General features: G+C 39.1%; 1 protein-coding gene across 11 annotated transcripts in view; it reads right to left on the reverse strand.

Annotated features, from left to right (window-relative positions):
• PLEKHA7 (pleckstrin homology domain containing A7) overlaps nucleotides 1-19,864 on the reverse strand; it is a 310,525-nt gene that overhangs the window by 151,805 nt on the left and 138,856 nt on the right. The window contains exon 3 of one of the 11 annotated variants that reach the window (XM_039533625.1): nucleotides 19,083-19,155. The exons of 9 other annotated variants lie outside the window; for them this stretch is intronic. The gene's annotated coding sequence lies outside the window, so the exon portion shown is untranslated. Of the gene's footprint in view, nucleotides 1-12,347; nucleotides 12,367-19,082; nucleotides 19,156-19,864 lie in introns of those variants that run through there. One more of the 11 variants, XM_039533627.1, reaches the window with a different exon arrangement.

Here is a 19,864-nt window from a genome sequence, read left to right on the forward strand (position 1 = left end):
CTAGAGCCGCCCCTGATTGTGAAGCCTCACTGAGGCTTCTCTTCTATGTGGGTGCTAATTTAATTTCAGCTACAATCCCATTTTAACTTCAATTAGCCAGCTATAGGCACACATCAAGGTCATTATCACTCTGAACACCTGCTGATCACATTTATCTGATTCTTATAAAAAATAATTTTGCTGACAACTTACATTTAATCATATAATGTAAAGTAGTAAACACATCAGTTAAACTGATGTTAAAAAATGATCCACACTTGTAACAAGCACAGTTAATATTATAAACCCAAATGTGTTGATTTTTTTAGCAGAAATCACCACTGACTCAATGAGAAATTCTGCTTAAAAATCAACTGTGTCATTATTTTTTTAACTTAATTACAATTTCATTAAATGATTACATTTCAATTATTCTCAATTCACTTTGCTTGCAGCATCAGGACCTGTCCTATATATGCAGACCCCTGAACCCATGCAGAGTGCCACTGACTTCAATGTGGCACCACGCAGACACAGGATTCCACCCATATGGAAGAGCATAAAGGATTAGGGGCTTAATGTGTAATTTGTTTGGGTATGTTGATACTGCAATCGGAGGTAAGATAGGCATACCTGAGCTACCTTTAATCTAGCTAGCACTGCTAAAAATAATAGTGATGGCACAGCAGCATGGATCCCAGCGTTGGTTAGCAACGCGAGTATGAACTCCATTCTCGGAGAACTTGTACAACCCATGCCAGCGTCCATGCCACCACATTGTCACTGCTATTTTTAGAAGTGCTCCTCTGGATTAAAGCTAGCAAAGATATGCGTATGCAAGCTACAATCACACCAACAACTGCTGTATTGGCATACCTTTGATGAAGCAAGCTTTTCTTTATACTTTCCTGCAAAGCACATAACTGAGAGCAGGTGCTATATAAATACAAATAGATAATCTTGTGCCTCAGGTACTGGACTGAGACTCAGGAGATCTGGGTTCAGTTTTCAGCCCTACTATAGACTTCCTATGTGTCCTTGCCAAATCACTTAATTTCTCTGAGCCTCAGTTCTCCATTTGTACAAGTCCTAAAATGTGTGTTATGTATTTAGATTGTAAGCTCTTCAAGGTAAGGACTGTCTCTTACTTTATGTTTGTAACAGTGCCTAACAAAATTCAGGGTCTCTGTGCTATTGCAATACAATTAAATAACAAATATTCTTCAATTTCAAGGCCAGAAGGAAAAATTCTGATCATCCAGTTAGACCGCCTAAAGGGTATTATCTTTAAAAATAAGGAAGTAGTAAGAACTGAGAGCAGTTTAGAAAAAAATTGTGTATCTGCCTAAATGAGACATGTTGCTGTCTGACAAACTTATACAGGAGATCACGTTTCTAGATGCCCCTCCCAACCCAAGGTGCTTGTACAAGATGACATGTCTCTATATAAGCATAATATGAATGTATCAGTGTAAGCACCCTGCCGTGAACAGAATGAAAGCAGTCTATGAAGTTCCAATTTATCCCTTCATGGGATTTGGATTTATTAACAATCTTCAGCCAAAACTTCCCCTCCAAGCTTGGCTATTGCTAGGCTTTCTCCTAGCAGCCTTTTTGACCGAAATCCTAGGTAAACTTACTTTATAGCTGGTTGGTGCTAACTGAATCCAGCTGCTTGCTTGACTCAGCAATAATTATACTGCACCTGCATGTAGGGTTCAACCACCTGACAACGGGATGACTCAAGGGAACCTTGTTTCTCTCGGCAGTTGCCCCAGACACTGTCATTCTATTACAGACAATTTCTTCAATACCATTTTATTCTAAAATCTAAATTAAATCATGAGATGAGCAGTGTTAAAAGAGATGGCAAGTGCAATTCAGAAAGATAACAGGTGCCAATAGTCATTTATCACAAAGTGTGATGCATGAAGACAACTGTACATTCTAATACAGAATATTTCATATATGAGAGAATTCAGAAATAAGACATTTTCCCTAACAAGACAATCTGGCAGAAAAAAAGACAACGTATTTTTTGACAACGTCTGTATGTTGAGTAATACAGACACTATCTAAGTTTTACCTAGCATTTCAGAAATTACATATTATTATTTACTACTTTAAGTTGTACTTTAAATAGTGTTCATGTACAAACATCACTCAAACGCAATAATGATGTTCAGTTTCTTCATTATTTTGACATGAACAGCTTGCACGGGAAGGGAGAGTCTATTCCTAACAAAGGAAGCAGAGGTAGCTCTTGCTACTTTGGCATCTTTAAGTGACCTGATCCTGCATCCCTTACTCTGGCCTCATCCTACAGTCCTTACCACTGACTTGAATGGGAGTTTTGTCTGTGTAAGCCCTGTAAGAGTTGAGCCCATAAGTTCTTGGTATGGAAATTCTATTACTGGCAAATAAGAGAATAACAGTCAAATGGGCTTAATTTGGAAACAATTAGCCAACTATTATCAATAGAAGTCTGAATGACTGAATATATTTTTATAAAATGATCTAGAAATGAAGGGAAGAATGTCACTGGATAAAGGCTCCAAGTTAGGCTGATATGACATACAGATCAGAACTTAATAGTCTCAGTAACTTCCCTGGATTATGTCCAAGAAGGGTGGGGAGTTAGAAAGAGGATTTCGCCCCTTAATTGTTCTTGTTAATTTTAATTAATTTAAAAATAAATTAAAAAGCTTTGGTTGTGTTAACAGCTTCCTCTTCTGCAACCATAATTTTCAGCTACAGCTGCCAGGGTCTGCTTTTGAAATTAACGTTCGTTAGGCTAAATCCACTCCAGAGAAAAATGGGGTGGGAGGAGTGTCTGTTCTATTAATTGCAGCCCCAAATTTAGCTGTATGTAAAATAAATATATTTAATTCAAACTAGGCTTTCCGAGGCTTCACTCACCAGAAATTGGATTTAGGCTAAAGATGCAAATGCTAGCAAAAAAACTGAAAGTTAGGATGATCATATGGCTTCCAGTGGAAGATAAGTTTTATTCTAGATTAAAGTAAATGTTCTTTTAAAAAAGTATTCTGGCCATTTCTAGTGGAAACATAGATCTTGCTGTCTGAATTCAAGAAAACAAAAATAATTTCTAAGACCATTTTACACTAAAAATCAACAGAAACATAAAAATGAAGGGTCGCATTCTGCTTCCCTTTTTCACACAAGTTGTCCTGTGGAAGCCAATGGGACTATGCAAATGAGAAAGCCAAGCAGAATGTGCCCTTGGGGGTTAGATGCAAAGTGAAAATGTGGTTTTAATAACAGATTAAAGGGATTACAGAAGGTCAGGAATAATAAATAATCTTTTCATTGTGTTAAATAAATTGGCATGTTAAATCAAATTAACTGCATTATGTAAAATACTAATTTTGGCACAATGCCTCTTTCTTTAACTTGGTGAAATGAAAAGGAAAAGAAAAAAGCAACTTGATGTTATATAAAGTAAGAATGAGGGATATATATATATGAATGGACATCATCGTTGAGATGTGGTGAAGGAAATACTAAGAAGGGTAAAATGAAGACCTCAGAAGCAATTTTTTTCCTGTTCCTCATGATCATGTCTGCTTTTATTATCCACAGAATGGAGAACATTTGTTGTTAGTAGCTTCTGGAATGGTGCATTTGACATTTAAACAACATGATGTGACAAGGTTATTACGGTGTGTGTACTAATTCATATTGAGTGTGTTTGTAAGACACATGCCATAAGAAACACTCTGCCAATTTGTACACTGTAATTCATGCATGAAAGCATTTGGAACTTTATTACAGTTTTAAATTTTTATAATCAAATACTATTTTTAAAAAAATGTCCGCAGTGTGCTTATTAAAAGGATGAGCTTCATATTCTGAGCTATGATGATTTTTATCGTCACAGCTATGCATTCTTTTTAGACAATCAGATCACTTTATTCCCAATTTTATCATTGCTTTCATTGGAATATACACTTCAAGACTGTGCTTTCAGTTCACACACATTGTGGTAAACATTATTGTAAAAATTAAATAAAATTATATTTTTAAAAATTAAAAAAGAAGAGTCACGTAAGGACAAAGAATTTAGGAATTCTATTAATACGATTTTTCATTTCACTTGTCTCAGATACAAAGGCCCTGGATTCAGAAAAAACATTTACACACATGCTTAAGTCCATCCCTATTTGGTACAGCATATAAACACATGTTTAACTGTTAGCTTATTTTTAAGTGCTGTCCTGAATAATGATACTTTCCTGACTCAGAGCCAAAAGATTAATTTTCTCATTTCTCATTAAAAACAATGGAAACAAGTCAGTACAGAATTATGAAATGTATGTCTGGCTTTTATGAGTGAATGTTTGAAAATAGAAATAAGAGTCTGCTGTCAGCTGTTATTTGACTATAAGTCATGAATCTAGCACAATAAAATTCCAGGTGCTTCAAACCAGGTTGGTGATCTAATAGTAGTGTTCTACCAGGAGACTCTCCTGCTCCCAGGCTACAGAGCACAACTGACTACTGAAAAGGCAACATCCTCAGCTACAAGATAAGGGAGCATTTACGTTGCTTACTAGTCTCTCTGGAAGATTATTAGAAGAAATGAAAATTAAAATAATGCATCTGAATTTAACTGATCTACTTTACCCTACAGAAAAAAAGTTTCATACTCTAAAGGATACAGTCTCAATTTAAAAACAAAGAATTCCTGCTATTCTTAAAGGAAACTGTGTGGGCATGTATAGAAGAAAAAATATACCCCAAGGTATAAGGTAAGGTACTTCTGGGAGCAAATGAATCTACATCAAAAAGCCAGGTGCCTTATATACAAAAATGGCATGTTCACTCTCATAACTATAAAGGGAAGGGTAACAGCCCTCCTATGTACAATACTATAAAATCCCTCCTGGCCAGAGACACCAAAATTCTTTTACCTGTAAAAGGTTAAGAAGTTCAGGTAACCTGGCTGACACCTGACCCAAAGGACCAATAAGGGAACAAGATACTCTCAAATCTTGGTGGGGGGAAGGCTTTTGTTTGTGCTCTTTGTTTTGGCTGTTGTTCGCTCTTGGGACTAAGAGGGACCAGACATCAATCCATTCTCTCCAAATCTTTCTGAACCAGTCTTTCATATTTCAAACTTGTAAGTAACTGCCAGGCAAGGCGTGTTAGGTTTATCTCTGTTTTCTCAACTTGTAAATATTCCTTTTGCTAAAGGGTTTACCTCTGTTTGCTGTAGCTTTGAACCTAAGGCTAGAGGGGTTCCTCTGGGCTCTTTGAATCTGATTAACCTGTAAAGTTATTTTCCATCCTGATTTTACAGAGATGATTTTTACCTTTCTTTCTTTAATTAAAAGCTGCCTTTTTAAGAACCTGACAGATTTTTCCTTGTTTTAAGATCCAAGGGGGTTGGATCTGGACTCCCCAGGAATTGGGTGGGGGGGGGAGGGAAAGGAGGTGGAATGGTTAATTTCTCTTTATTTTAAGATCCAAGGGTTTGGATCGATGTTCACCAGGAACCTGGTGGAGAAGTCTCTCAAGGCTACGCACGGAAGGGTTACAGTACTTGGGAGGGAGATATTCTGGGGGGGGAATGTAGACAGAGTTTCCCAAATGACCCATAAATAATTTGGGTAGTGGCAGCAAAACCAGATATAAGCTGGTAGTTAAGCTTGGAGGTTCTCATGCAGGTCCCCACATCTGTACCCTAGAGTTCAGAGTGGGGAAGGAATCTTGACATTCACTAAACCAGTTGTTCTACAACTACCTCTTGACCAACCGAAGAGAAAAATGTTAATTTAGATTGCCCTTTCATTAATACCAACCAATAGATATAAGGCAATTATATACATCAGCATTTACCTTTAAGGGCCAGTTTCATTTACTACTTAATTAGTGCAATTTAATGTGTCTGTCTAGATTCTTGTGGGTTTGACCTGCCCGGTTCTTTGATGATGCTTGAAACTACTGCATAACTGTCTGAAAATCTGAAGTGTCAATAAAAGTAATAAAGTCTTTTTACAAAACTATTGTACACAATGAGTTGTATCACAATCACGGGCAATAAGGCAAACATAGTGTCACATGGTTCTAGAGCCAGGTTACTGCCATCAATGGCCTGGTCTACACTAGGCGTTTAAACCGGTTTTAGGAGCGTAAAACCGATTTAACGCCACACCCGTCCACACTGAGAGGCCCTTTATATCGGTATAAAGGGCTCTTTAAACCGGTTTCTGTACTGCTCCCTAACGAGAGGAGTAGCGCTAATATCGGTATTACCATATCGGATTAGGGTTAGTGGGGCCGCAGATCGACGGTATTGGCCTCCGGGCGGTATCCCACAGTGCACCACTGACCGCTCTAGACAGCAATCTGAACTCGGATGCAGTGGCCAGGTAGACAGGAAAAGCCCCGCGAACTTTTGAATATTTCCTGTTTGCCCAGCGTGGAGCTCCGATCAGCACATGTGGCGATGCAGTTAAAAAATCAAAATAAAGAAAGAGCTCCCGCATGGACCATGCGGATGTGATCGCTGTAAGGGCAGGCAAATCTGTTCTATCAGCGCTCCGTTACAGAAGACGAAATTCAAAATCATTTTTAAAAAATCTCCAGACAGATGCCATAGCAGGGGCTCAGCGCACTGCTGCGTGACAAGCATAACGGAAAGCCAAAGAATCAAATGGACGCTCATGGACTGGAGGACTCAAGCTATCCCACAGTTCCTGCAGTCTCCGAAAAGTATTTGCATTCTTGGCTGAGCTCCAAATGCTTCTAGGGTCAAACACAGTGTCCGCGGTGGGTCAGGGCATAGCTCGGCAATTTACGCACCCCCCCACCCACCCCCAGAAGTGAAAGGGAAAACAATCCTCTCTTGACTCTTTAACATGTCACCCTATCTTTACTGAATGCTGCAGATAGATGCGATGCTGCAGCACTCAACACCAACATCCTTGCTCCCCCCGCCATGGGTGGCTGGTGGTGCAATATGACTGGTACCCGTCCTCATCATCAGCCTATTGGCACATGGGGCAGTGCAAAAGGTCTGGTAACCATGCCGACTAGCATCAGTTAGGTCAATCAAGGGCGCCTGGCCCTAATTTTTCCTGGCAGATGGTGCAGTATGGCTGATAACCATCATCATCATAGCAAGAGGGGGCTGAGCTCCATCAGCCCCCACCCTTCATGTGTAAAGAAAAGATTCAATTGCCCCTGGACTAGTAGCGCGATGCTGGGCTCCTCTCCTCCACAGTTCTTAATGTCCTGTCTGGACTATCATAGCAGCTGGAGGCTGCCTTCCACTCATTTCTCACTAACAAGTCAGTGTGTCTTATTCCTGCATTCTTTATTACTTCATCACACAAGTGGGGGGACAATGCTACAGTAGCCCAGGAAGGCTGGGGGAAGAATGGAATCAACAGGTGGGGTTGTTACAGGAGCAGCCCCTGTGAATAGCATACAGCTCATAATTTCTGCTGGATCTGACACAAAGCAGCTGTGCTCTCTGGTTCTATAATACAGTAGTTCTCTAGTACACTTGCCCAAATTCTAGACAGGACTGATTCTATTTTTAGATACCACAAAAGAGGGATTGACTCAGGGAGTCATTCCCAAGTTTGGCTTTTGCGCCCCTGGCTAAGAGCAGCCAGGGGCACTTATGACAGCAACAGATGGTGCAGTGCAAAAGGACTGGTAACCATGATCATCTTTTTACCAATTTATGGATTGGTAGATGGTGCAGTATGGCTGGTAACCATCTCTGCTGTCATGCAAAAGCAAAAGCATGCTGCTGTGTAGCGCTGCTGAATCGCCTCTGTCAGCGGCATCTAGTACACATACGGTGACAGTCACAAAAGGCAAAACAGGCTCCATGATTGCCATGCTATGGCATCTGCCAGTGCAATCCAGGGAAAAAAGCCGCAAAATGCTTGTCTGCCATTGCTTTCCCAGAGGAAGGAGTGACTGACGACATTTACCCAGAACCACCCGCGACAATGATTTTTGCCCCATCAGGCACTGGGATCTCAACCCGGAAATTCCAAGGGGCGGGGGAGGCTGCGGGAACTATGGGATAGCTACGGAATAGCTACCCACAGTGCAACGCTCCAGAAGTCTATGCTAGCCTCGGACCGTGGACGCACACCACCGATTTAATGTGTTTAGTGTGGCTGCGCGCACTCGATTTTATACAAAACCAGTTTATGCAAATTCGGAATAGTCCCGTAGTGTAGACGTACCCTATATGTTGGGAAAGTACATTCAGTTTTCTCTTTCATCTAGACATGTTTAGACTGAATACAGTAAAACTAACAGTCAATTATTTTATACTATGCCAGACATATTTGGGGCAATATACACTTTAACATGTCACCCTATCACTTTGACTGCAGTATACTGGTCTGTGAAATGTTTGCTTAGATCATCTGTATACAGTCCTGTTAATGTCGATTGTATTGTAGATCTCCTGGAAGGGTCTGTGCATTTCAATTAGAAAAAAGAGCAGCGGAAAATGATAACAGTTCATGGTCATTAAACCAAGACATGACGGGAAGGCATTTACAGGGTAAGTGAAACAAAATGTGCTAAAATATCTTCAATTTAGGTTTGATCCTGAGAAGCACTCACAACTCTCAGAAGTAGCTGAACCTCAGCACCTTGCTGATACCAGAACCCTACAATGTTATTTGTCTTAGGCAGTATTTCAAAGAAGATCCAAAACTTTTGAAATATATTGGGAAGCATAATGAATGCTAAATTGTGAAATATTAAAACAAATCAATCATTTAGTGTGAAATGAAAGGAACCAATGCTATGTTTATTTTAAAAAAAATCTTGTTTGACTCCAGATGCCTCAGAAAAAAAGAAGGGATTTGAGGGTGAAGGAGATAGTCATCATCATAAATGTATAAACCACTTCTCTTTCAAAACAAAAATGTTCGGGGAGCATTACTGTAGCGAGGTTCATAGTTTGCTCATTAACTGTAGCAAAGCCTGAAGAGAAACTGCCTCCTATGACCTAGATTCTGAACTGGCTTTAAGGTTTTACACCTTTTCACTTCTCTTTTAATTTAGTCATTATAATTAATCACAACAAAATATTGGAGAACAATATACAGAAAGGCATATGTATTTTCAAGTACCATATTAGCATTATTAGAAAATACACACATTTTCTTCCTTTAGCTCTCTTTTTTTAAACCTACAAACTGTTTGTAAGGCTTCTTCTAAAAAAAAGGATAAGTCTCCTGAGTTTTAAAAGTAACTTGCAGTAGATTTTTTTAAATTAAACAACATATTTATTTTATAAATTTATATTTTATCCATCAATCTCAGTGTATTTTATAAAACAGGTCAGTCTCATTATCTATATTTTACAGAGGTGGAAAACTGAATCACAGGGAGGAGCAGGTCACTTGCCCAACATCACACAACAGACTAGTGGCAGAGCCAGGAATAAGCCAAGTTTCCCGAGTCCCAACACAGTGCTCTATCTACTGGGCCACAATGCCATCCTGCAATTTATACTTATAGAAAAATATTAACATACACATAATGAAGACACTGTCTAGAACAGGGGTCGTCAGCCTTTCAGAAGTGGTGTGCCGAGTCTTCATTTATTCACTCTGATTTAAGGTTCTGTGTGCCAGTAATACATTTTAACATTTTTAGAAGGTCTCTTTCTATAAGTCTATAATATATAACTAAACTACTGTTGTATGTAAAGTAAATAAGGTTTTTAAAATGTTTAAGAAGCTTCATTTAAAATTAAATTAAAATGCAGAGCCCCCAGACCGGTGGCCAGGACCCGGGCAATGTGAGTGTCACTGAAAATCAGCTCACGTGCCGCCTTTGGCAGGCGTGCCATAGGTTGCCTACCCCTGGTCTAGAAGCTAAATTAATATGTGTAATAGGAACTAAAAGTTAAGGTTTCAAATTGCAATGGATGACAGAACTCTGTGAAACAGGACTGCCTGAGACCTTTTTAAACCCCTCCCTGGGAGGAAGGAGGGGGGAGAGCAGAGAGAGAAGGGGCCCTGCTGCCAGGAGTGCTGGAGCAGCAAGACAGCGAGCCTCACCAGGAGGAGAGGCAGTATTCTCTCCCACAAGGGAGTAAAAATACTTTTAAAAGGACTGGTGAAGAGACGGGGATCAGACTTCCCCTGTGTCCTAAGGGGGACTGCGTTACCCAAACCTGTCTCACCAGGGCTAAAAGCAGCAGAGGCTGGGGAGACTGAGAAGGTGCCTTGCCACACCCTATTTTAAGAGGCAGACAAGTATTTTAGAGAAGAAAATGTAAGGAGGTTGCACACGGTCACTTCTAGCCGACTTGGAAACAGAACACAGGTTCGTGATGGACCCAAATATGACCCACTACACCCAATGCCTTTCAGAACAAGTATTCCAAAAGTATGTGATCACTTTCATGCCTAGAATAGGACGATGAGGGGTTCGGTCACAGAGACCCCATTGGGACTGTCCCCTGACGTGGTAGAATTACCTCTGAGCCTGTTTTCCCTGCCAGCTTGGGACGCCAGAACCATGCCTTGTTGAGCCAGACACACTAGCCTGCTGCAACACAGACCCAGGTCTGTCCACGTCCCTGAAGCTGCAGACTTTAACCAAAAACTGCTCAGCAGGTCACCTATCCCCAGCTCCCAATGAGATCCAAACCTCAAATAAATCCGTTTTACTCTGTATAAAGCTTATACAGGGTAAATTCATAAATTGTCTACCCTCTATAACACTGATAGAGAGATATGCACAGCTGTTTGCTCCCTGGGTATTAATCACTTACTCTGGGTTAATTAATACACAAAAGTAATTGTATTAAGTATTAAAAGTAGGATTTAAGTAGTTTCAAGTAATAACAGACAGAACAAAGTAAGTCGCCAATCAAAATAAAGCAAAAACACGCAAGGCTAAGCCTAATACATTAAGAAACTGTTTACAAGTAAATTCTCACCCTCAGAGATGTTCCAATAAGCTTCTTTCACAGACTAGACTCCTTCCTAGTCTGGGCCCAATTCTTTCCCTGGTACAATCCTTGTTAGTTCTAGCAGACATCTTAGGTGAAAAGCAGAGGTGTTCTCATGACTGGCAGCCCTCTTTCTTCGGTTTCACCCCCTTTTATAGCTTTGGCACAAGGCAGGAATATTTTGTGTCTCTGGGCCCCCACCCCTTCTTCTAAATGGAAAAGTATCAGATTTAAGATGGATTCCAGTATCATGTGACATGGTCACATGTCCTGTGAGACCTCATTCTTCATTACCCGTGGGGTGGCCCACCCGTACACAGGAAGGTTTGCAGGTAAATAAACCCATTTACAACCAATTGTCCTAGTCAATGGGAGCCATCAAGATTCTAAGCCACCATTAATGGCCCACACTTTGCATAGTTATAATAGAACCTCAGAGTTATACTTCATATTTATAGCTTCAGATACAAGGATGATACATGCATACAAATAGGATGAACACACTCAGTAGATTATAAGCTTTGTAATGATACCTTACAAGAGACCTTTTGCATAAAGCATATTCCAGTTACATTATATTCACATTCATAAGCATATTTTCATAAAACATATGGAGTGCAATGTCACAAGGACTACTCTTTCATAACCAGCTTTGAGACCCACAAATGAGTAAGCACTACATAAATATTAATAGTACCCAAGAGTTATAAATCTTAGTCCCATACTCTAACCAAGACCACTTTCCTACCTCTCCCCAAAACCAAGGAGTAGAGCCCAGAAACCCTGATTCCCAGCATTTCTCTGCTGTCTAACAAATGATTAAATTCTTATCCTGTGGGTGTTTCAGAGAGGATAAAATCCTACTAATGCTGTCAGCTAAGTGAGTTTCTTCTTTAGCTGGACTGATGGATACCTTGTATCCACAAGAAAAGCTTCCCATAAATGACACAGTAAAATCTCTAATTTCAAAAACATGTTCTGGTCTTTATGGTGCTATAAATGCAATACAGAAGTCAAGTACAAAAGGCATAACATTGCATTTCATAAAACAAGGCATTGTACTTAACTGTAAAAGGAAAGGCTGTTAAAAGAAAATCAAATCCATGTAAGGTAATATACTTGAAGGGAGCTGACAATTTTTAATGGTTTTATCAACTAGCAGTTCCTAATTATCCATTTGGTCTTCATGAGACCATGTGCTGTATTTTTGAAGATGAAGCAATTAGCAATGATATTTCAGACATACTTATTCAAAAAAATTGCTGCACCAAAACCACCATCAAGATAGTTTTCCTTTATACTAAAAGCCCATTAAGGAAATCTACAATTTTGTCCTGCAAATCTTTCTGAAACATTTTAAATGCTTATAATAAAGCTCTCACTAGCAATTACTCACTTTCAAGCTGTCACTCAAGTGTCACCATGACAACAACAGCAAAAAGCTTTCCTTGAGTAAAAAAAGACAATGGAGGTTTTAATTACTGCCATTCATTCTGCTGACAGTTTGAACGAAAACATTTACCAAAATGTTACCCAGAATGAAAAGGCAGCAAAATACTAATTTAAGATTTCAAGAATAACCTTGCCATGTACACATTACCACTCTTTCCTCCCCTAGTGTTATGTTCTTTGCAGCACTTCATAAAATAACATTCAACAGTGCCTGTTTACCAAACATTTTTGTGAATCTGAATTTTAAGATGGCTGTTAAAATTCTTCTGATGTCAATACAAAGTAAGTTTCACAAGTCTGCGCCTCATGCTGACCCCCCAAAATGTTAGTCAGGGTCTCACCTATCTAAATAAATATAATCACAGAACATTTAATTACAAAAGAAACAGACAAAGCTGAGGACTTTTTTATTACTGTTCCCTTTACCCCAAACAACCAGTCAGATATGAGAGAGTGCAGGGGAAGAAAGAGACAAAGAAATGCTGCTTTTAAATACTTATATTTTAAACATATTGTATATATATTTTTAAAGGTTGAATTAATTCATCCATTGTCCAAATTGTAAATGCTGGTTTCTGCAAAATCTTAAGGATAATCCTTATTCATGTGAGCACTCCCACTGAGTAACCCAACTACTGTTGAGTGAAAGTATGCAGATTCTGGCCCTCAGATTGCAAAATGTTTTCAGTTCCCTCATAAAAGTATACAAAGGGATGACAGAAAGACATCTCGGTGTAGTTTTCCCTTAGGGATAATACTATACATGAATGACGGCAGCTATTTAATCTAACCACATCAGAATGATTTGCTTTAACTGGCTGGCAAATGGATGCAGTTTGATGATTTCACATTTTGCCATTATTTTCAGCTGATGCCTTCATACATTATAGCTTTTCAGGCAGTAATACTCCAGGAATATTTGGAACATTAAGTTATGTTGTAAATCGGGGAGATGACCCATTATAATGTTTTTATTCTAAACAAGTAATCTATCCTCCAAGGTTCCAATAACAAATGTGTAGGAACAGAAGATGCCAGAATCTGCAAACTAGCATGAGAGATATGACCTGCAGAAAATAAAATGTTATTTGTATCATGTTTACAGAATGACCAGTTCTGCTTAGATTTTGATAGAGTACAAATAAATAAGGAAGCATACCCAATGAAGTTAAAATATTATAAAACTGTAGACGCGTTAAAGCATCTTAAATTTAACACGGCTATTTTATTTTTAATTTTTTTTTTATAACTGTAGTCTTCAACTTAAATCCTTTAATTCATATTATGGACCTGATGCTTGATTATACCACAGGATACTGTCAACATCACCAGATGAACTATATGATTATATGGATATATATGAAAAGATGCTGTTAGAATAATTAAAACAACAGTATTCTCTAGTTATGGACATATATACATTGAGAGTTTAATTGCATTTTAACATACTTCCAGATATTCTCACAAGACACACAAAAACTACCACTTAAGCTTTGTGTACACTGGAACTTCATTGGCAAAACTTTTGTTGTTAAGGGGTGTTGAAAAACACACACACACACACACACACCCCAAATGACAAAAGTTTTATGGACGAAAAGCGCTGGTGTGAACAGTGCTTTGTTGGCAGGAGCGCTCTCCTGATGACAAATCTGCTGCTGCGCATTGAGGGTGGAATTTTTTTGTCGGCAGGAGAGCACTCTTCTGCCGACAAACAGCAGCTACACTGCGTGCCTTTTAGCGGCACAGCTGTAGCGGCACAGCCGGGTTGCTAAAAGCTGCATAGCATAGACATATCCTTAGTTATAAGCTGGTACAGATATATAACTACAGATGTTAGTTTTGTGTGTATATGATGGTGTATAGCACTTTGGTCATTCTGCTGTCCTTTAATCCATAAAACGTGAACCAAAATAAAAGCAATGTCAGGGCAGATTAAAGCAAAATCCATGGGAAACACTACAGAGTTGAAGGAGGAAAGGTGTATGCATGAAAAAGAGAAGCAGGCTTGGGTGACTCCAGGAGTGCTGGAGGAATAGCTGTAAGACCAAGAGAGATTAATTATATTTGTGTGCGCAATTTCTGACACCTTCAGGCATCTGATTTTCAGATGTGTTAAGCACCTGCCCTCTGAAAAACAGGTCCTTTTATGGTGTCAGAAGTTAGGCACGCAGAATCATTAGTCGCTTTTGAAAATGTAGGCTTTTATCAATTATCCAGGAGGGATGTATCATAAAACAACACATCTTTTATATGCAGAGTGTGTTGGATTCAAGTTGTTATGGACACCAGCAAGGGGAAAAAAAGAAAAAGGGACTCAGGCTGGAAAAATGTATCTGATGAAAATTTATCTGAAACACAAATATTCCTTAGGAGGAAGATGTACACCTCTACCCCGATATAACGCTGTCCTTGGGAGCCAAAAAATCTTACCGCATTATAGGTGAAACCGCATTATATCGAACTTGCTTTGATCCACCAGAGTGCGTAGCCCCTCATCCCTGAGCACTGCTTTACCGAGTTATATCCGAACTGTTATATCGGGTGGCGTTATATCAGGGTAGAGGTGTAGTTGGAAACATAGGCGCCAACTCCATGGGTTCTCTGGGGCTGGAGCACCTGGGGGAAAAAAACGGTGGGTGCAGCCCCCCATCAGCACCTCCCCTTCCCCCAAGCGCCTCCTGCTTGCCACAGGCCCCGCCAATCAACGCCTCCCCCTCCCTCCCTGCGCCTCCCACCCACCGCAATCAGCTGTTTTGCAGCATGCAGGAGGCTCGGGCAACAAGGCAGAGGAGTGAGGTTGAGGCGTGCTTGCGGAAGGGGGAGGAACAGGGCAGAAAGAGGTGGGGTGGGGCCTTGAGGGCAGAGGTGGAATGGAGGTGGGGCCTGGGGCAGAGTCAGGGGTCAAGCACCCCCTGGCACAATGGAAAGTCGGCGCCTGTGATTGGAAAGCAGCAGTGCTGAAAGAAAAATACCAACTCATGATTTTGTCATGAGTCTTATGATAATTATTGTTTTCCTTAAAGCCCCAGCTCCTGGAGTCAAGTGAATATGTGATGATTTCAGCCTTCATTCTTAAAGAAAAAGGACGTTTCTAGCCCTCGTGGCTTTGTAGAAAGCTTCAAAATGTGACCCCAGTAAAGGCTCAAAAAGCAGACGGCAAATAAAAATAACACCAAATTATTATTTTTACATAATTTCATGATTTTAAAGCCAATCTCATGACTTTAGTGAGCCTGACTCATTATTTTTAAACATTTGGGGTTGAAATATGGACAGAAAAACCACTGCAGTTTTCAACTGACCAGTGGGACTATAGTGTCTCTTAGTAAAAGAGAGTTAGGATATTACATATGGAATTCTGTGTTAATTTCTAGACTCTCAGTACTAGAGAAAGAGCAACAAATTTCTAGGATTTCAGAGAAGAGCAACAAAAACTATTAAGGGACTGAATAGACTCGTTTTCAGAATGAAGAAATGCAAGAATTACATATATGGCTTACTCACTAAGGGGATGTAACAGTCTACACATAGCTAATATTTGAAGAGTCTGATCACCAAAGTTAGGAGAATTATTTAGGGAGATACGCTGAAGTACAAAAAAAAGTAATAGGATGAAGTGAGATAAAGGAAACTTTAGTCTGGACACCAAAAATATTTCATAATTTTCTGATCTGTTAGAAGTCGACAACTCCCATAGGAAGTGCTCAAATTACATTTTTGACTCATTAAAAAAAAACGGGGATAGAACACTGGGAAAAAACCATGCTAGGTAGGGAATAATCCTGACCAAGTGGCAAAATGCATATAATAACTTAAATTCTCTCTCCTCCTGCATTTCATTTCTGTAGTTCTAGAGAGTAGATTCCTGGTCTTCTGAAATTCTTTATACTGTGAGACCATCAGGGGTTTTTTGTTTGTTTTTTTTGAGGCTCACTAATGCAGATCAACTTACATTAAGGAATAAATAGTTGAAGTGATGTGGATAATTCCTAGACAACTTTTTGCACATTTTTCTGAAAATCTAGTCTTCCTCTGTTGAGGATTTGTGCTGAGTTAAATTTTATGCACCATTCGAGGGCAATAACTGGTGGGATATCAAAGCTCTCCTTCTGCACTTATCCCTCTCTGATCTCTGTCAATGACCAAGTAATGTTGAGTGCTCATTTTCTTCAAAATTGCACCATATGACAATGACAAATGCATTCATACACTGTAGCAAGTTCTTCAAAGAGAATATTCAAAGTTAGAACAAACAAAATTTCTTTTTCATGAACATTCAAAATTTAGTTATTTAAAGACACCCAAGCAAATAAAATCTATGGCCATAACAACTTCCATTTATTTCCATATCACATGGGCAATTACATTATATAAGTTAGTAGTCAAAAGATCTAAGAGTTTTATCACTGATACTAATTATATTAAAATTTACAAAGGGATTAGATGATTTTTGTGGACCAATAATGGAATTATTCTCAATCATTAGTTTGAATCCAACTCAGGCTCATAAAAATGGAAAGTGACTGGCATATAATGATTTATAGGCCTACAATAAATGTTATCGTTATCAGTGCAGTTACTAATGATGGTCTCCACATCACAAACATTACAAGTGATATCAGGTAGGACTGTCAATCGCAGCTAATGCCTGCAATTAATGGAAAACAAAATTAATGTATTAAATTTGCAATGGCGTTAATAGCATACCTCTGGGTGGGGAGAGAGGCATTGGCTGCAGAGGAACCTGACAGTGTACAGTCAGGCACAGTAACCCAATCACCTCCAGAGGGTGGGAAGAGAAGAGAAGAGAAGAGAAGAGAAGAGAAGAGGAAATGGCTCCCATCCAGGCTCCAGCAGAGAGGTAGGGATCCTGACCCTGCTATGTCCCACTGCCCCCAGCTGACACATTGCTCCAGGGACCAACCCCCTCCAAGCCATACCCCATTTCCCCCAGCTGGCTCCTTGCTCCAGGGACCGACCCCCACCCTCCAGACGTGCCCAATTGCCCCTGGCTGGCCCCTTGCTCCAGAGATACCACATAGAGAACAGAAGCCTGGCGAACCCAGGCTCCCTGCACCAGCCTCTCCTCCCCTTCCACATGCCAAGTCCCGACAGTAAAATCCACCCTCCCTTACAAACAAGGGCTCGCTCAGATGAGGCAAGCACACAGAAACCACCCTTCCAGAAGCAGCAACAAGACATCTCCCTCACCCTCCTCCTGAACAAGTCATTGCTTGTCCCTTCCCCTGTCGTCACCCCCTGTCCTCCCAGACCCTCCTTCTGCACAAGTCATTGCTTCCTCCTCCCTATCTTCCCTGTACACTGAGTGCTGATTTCTAAGATGAAACTCTCTTCCTCTTCGAACAGGTGGTGAGCCTTGCAAGCTCAGAAACCCAACCCAAAGAGCATCAAGAATTTACTCTTCTCCCACACCCCTCCCATGTCCAGAATACTGACTTTGAGATAAAAAAAAAATCTTACCTCTTCAATAAGACAAGAGTGTGATTAACACTGCAATTAAAATTGCAATTAATCATGATTAATTTTTTTTAATCTCGCAATTAATTTCTGTAATCTTTTGGTAACCCTTCAACTTCCTTCTTCCCCTACAGTTGGTCCCTCCAAGACAGTTAAGGATTATTAGCAAGGCAATATAGGTATAGAGTTTCTGATTTTAGGTTTTAACTGATAAACATCTATAAAACACCATGATTTTTTTAAAAAGAAAATTGGTGTTTATCCAATAAACAACAGAACAACAATGGAAATGGATACTTGTATCTAAGGACTTGTCTCTGTGGAACAGTAAGGAAGACCACGGTGATGTGATTTTTAGAGCATACTAGCATGTTGCACATTAAATGATCTGTGTATACCATACTGATGTGCACTAAAAGTTACCAAGTGTGCTTTAACATAGTACTATCTGAAACATTACTACATTAAAGCTCATTTGTGAAAATTACAAAGAGATTACTCATTACAGGACACAGCATATATTGCTGTAAAGAGTAATATATATAATATACGTTACTCATTACAGTATACACAAACAGGAAGCCTCAAAAACTCCTGATTTTTGGACAGCTATAGAAAATTCAAAAAAATAACCCCCCCAAAATAGAAGCCCCAACTACAGGGAAGCTTGCATTACTATTATATACTTGTTCTGTGGGAAAACACTGGATTTTATTTGAAGAGCAGAAAATTAAGAAACCATGATGATTTTGTGCTGCATCAAAAAGTAGTTAGAATTTAAGACACATGAGCCACATATTGCAACTATTTCAGAATTTCTTTTGCAAGCAAAATCTTATAGTAAAATTATGTTGATGCTTTTTTCATATGCATTTTTCCCTTCTCACTAGAATTTATTCCTATAAAATTTTAAAATACAACAGTGGGTTGAAAAGTAGCTGCAGGTGTCCTCAATTCTACTGGAAATTAATTACAGCTTTATACAACATGAAATGAGCTATTCATGGAAGTCGTACCATACTTGAATGAAAGGCCATTATAAACCTGCACACTGACTGCAACCTGATTATTAGCTTAAATCACACTATCCACAGACATGTCAAATGTAACTCAACAGTTCCAGAAAGCCATTTTACTAGCTATCATTGTGCAGAATTCAACTATTAAAATGCCTATATATCTGTAAAACCACACTCACTCTCTCTTTAGATCACAGAGGTGGTAGCAAGAATGGTTCCATTACTGTAGTCTTTGACTTTCTGCTCTCTTTTCTGTACTAGGAAACAGACCCAATTGATTAGGAATATCTGATTACATTTATAGTTAAATCATTTTTATGATAGATACTTCAAATTTTAAACAAAATTTACTCATTAGATTCTGCAGTGACGGAATAAAGTATTAACTATAGCTCTTTGTCAGAGAATATTAAATTTAAAAAAATGAGCCAGTACAAATTATGCTAGTTTTACTCACCAATCTTTAAAAGCCCTTATGCTTTGCAATACATCAAATGCTAGATGTTATACTTTATAACACGTATCACTCACTTTTCAAGCTCTGTGATTACATAATATTGAAAACATTAGCTGTGCAGTAATAGAAAAAAATGTGCCTGAATTAAGTCTACAGGATTTTAATATTTGGTAAGTGCTTCAGAAACAACTTCCAGTTAATACAGTAATATTAAAAGTCTAATTTTACTGTCTATTCCATACTTTGAGGTCATTGGAGTTAACTTCTGAAATCACTTATCTGAAATACAGGAATGAGCTTGTAAGAAACAAAATTCTCAGAATTCATGATATTCAGTATGTTACATTAAAAAAGGCAACAGAGAGACACAGAAAAAGGTAAAATTACAATCTTTAAAATGGTGCACATTTTACTTAAAATTAATATTCTGTGACCAAAAAAAGCACAACACTACTACTTTACAATAAAAAGTAGGAGACTGGAACAAATATCCAAAGCATTTCC

This window comes from Mauremys reevesii, linkage group 4 (genome assembly GCF_016161935.1).
Source record: "Mauremys reevesii isolate NIE-2019 linkage group 4, ASM1616193v1, whole genome shotgun sequence".
NCBI classification, from domain to species: domain Eukaryota; kingdom Metazoa; phylum Chordata; order Testudines; family Geoemydidae; genus Mauremys; species Mauremys reevesii.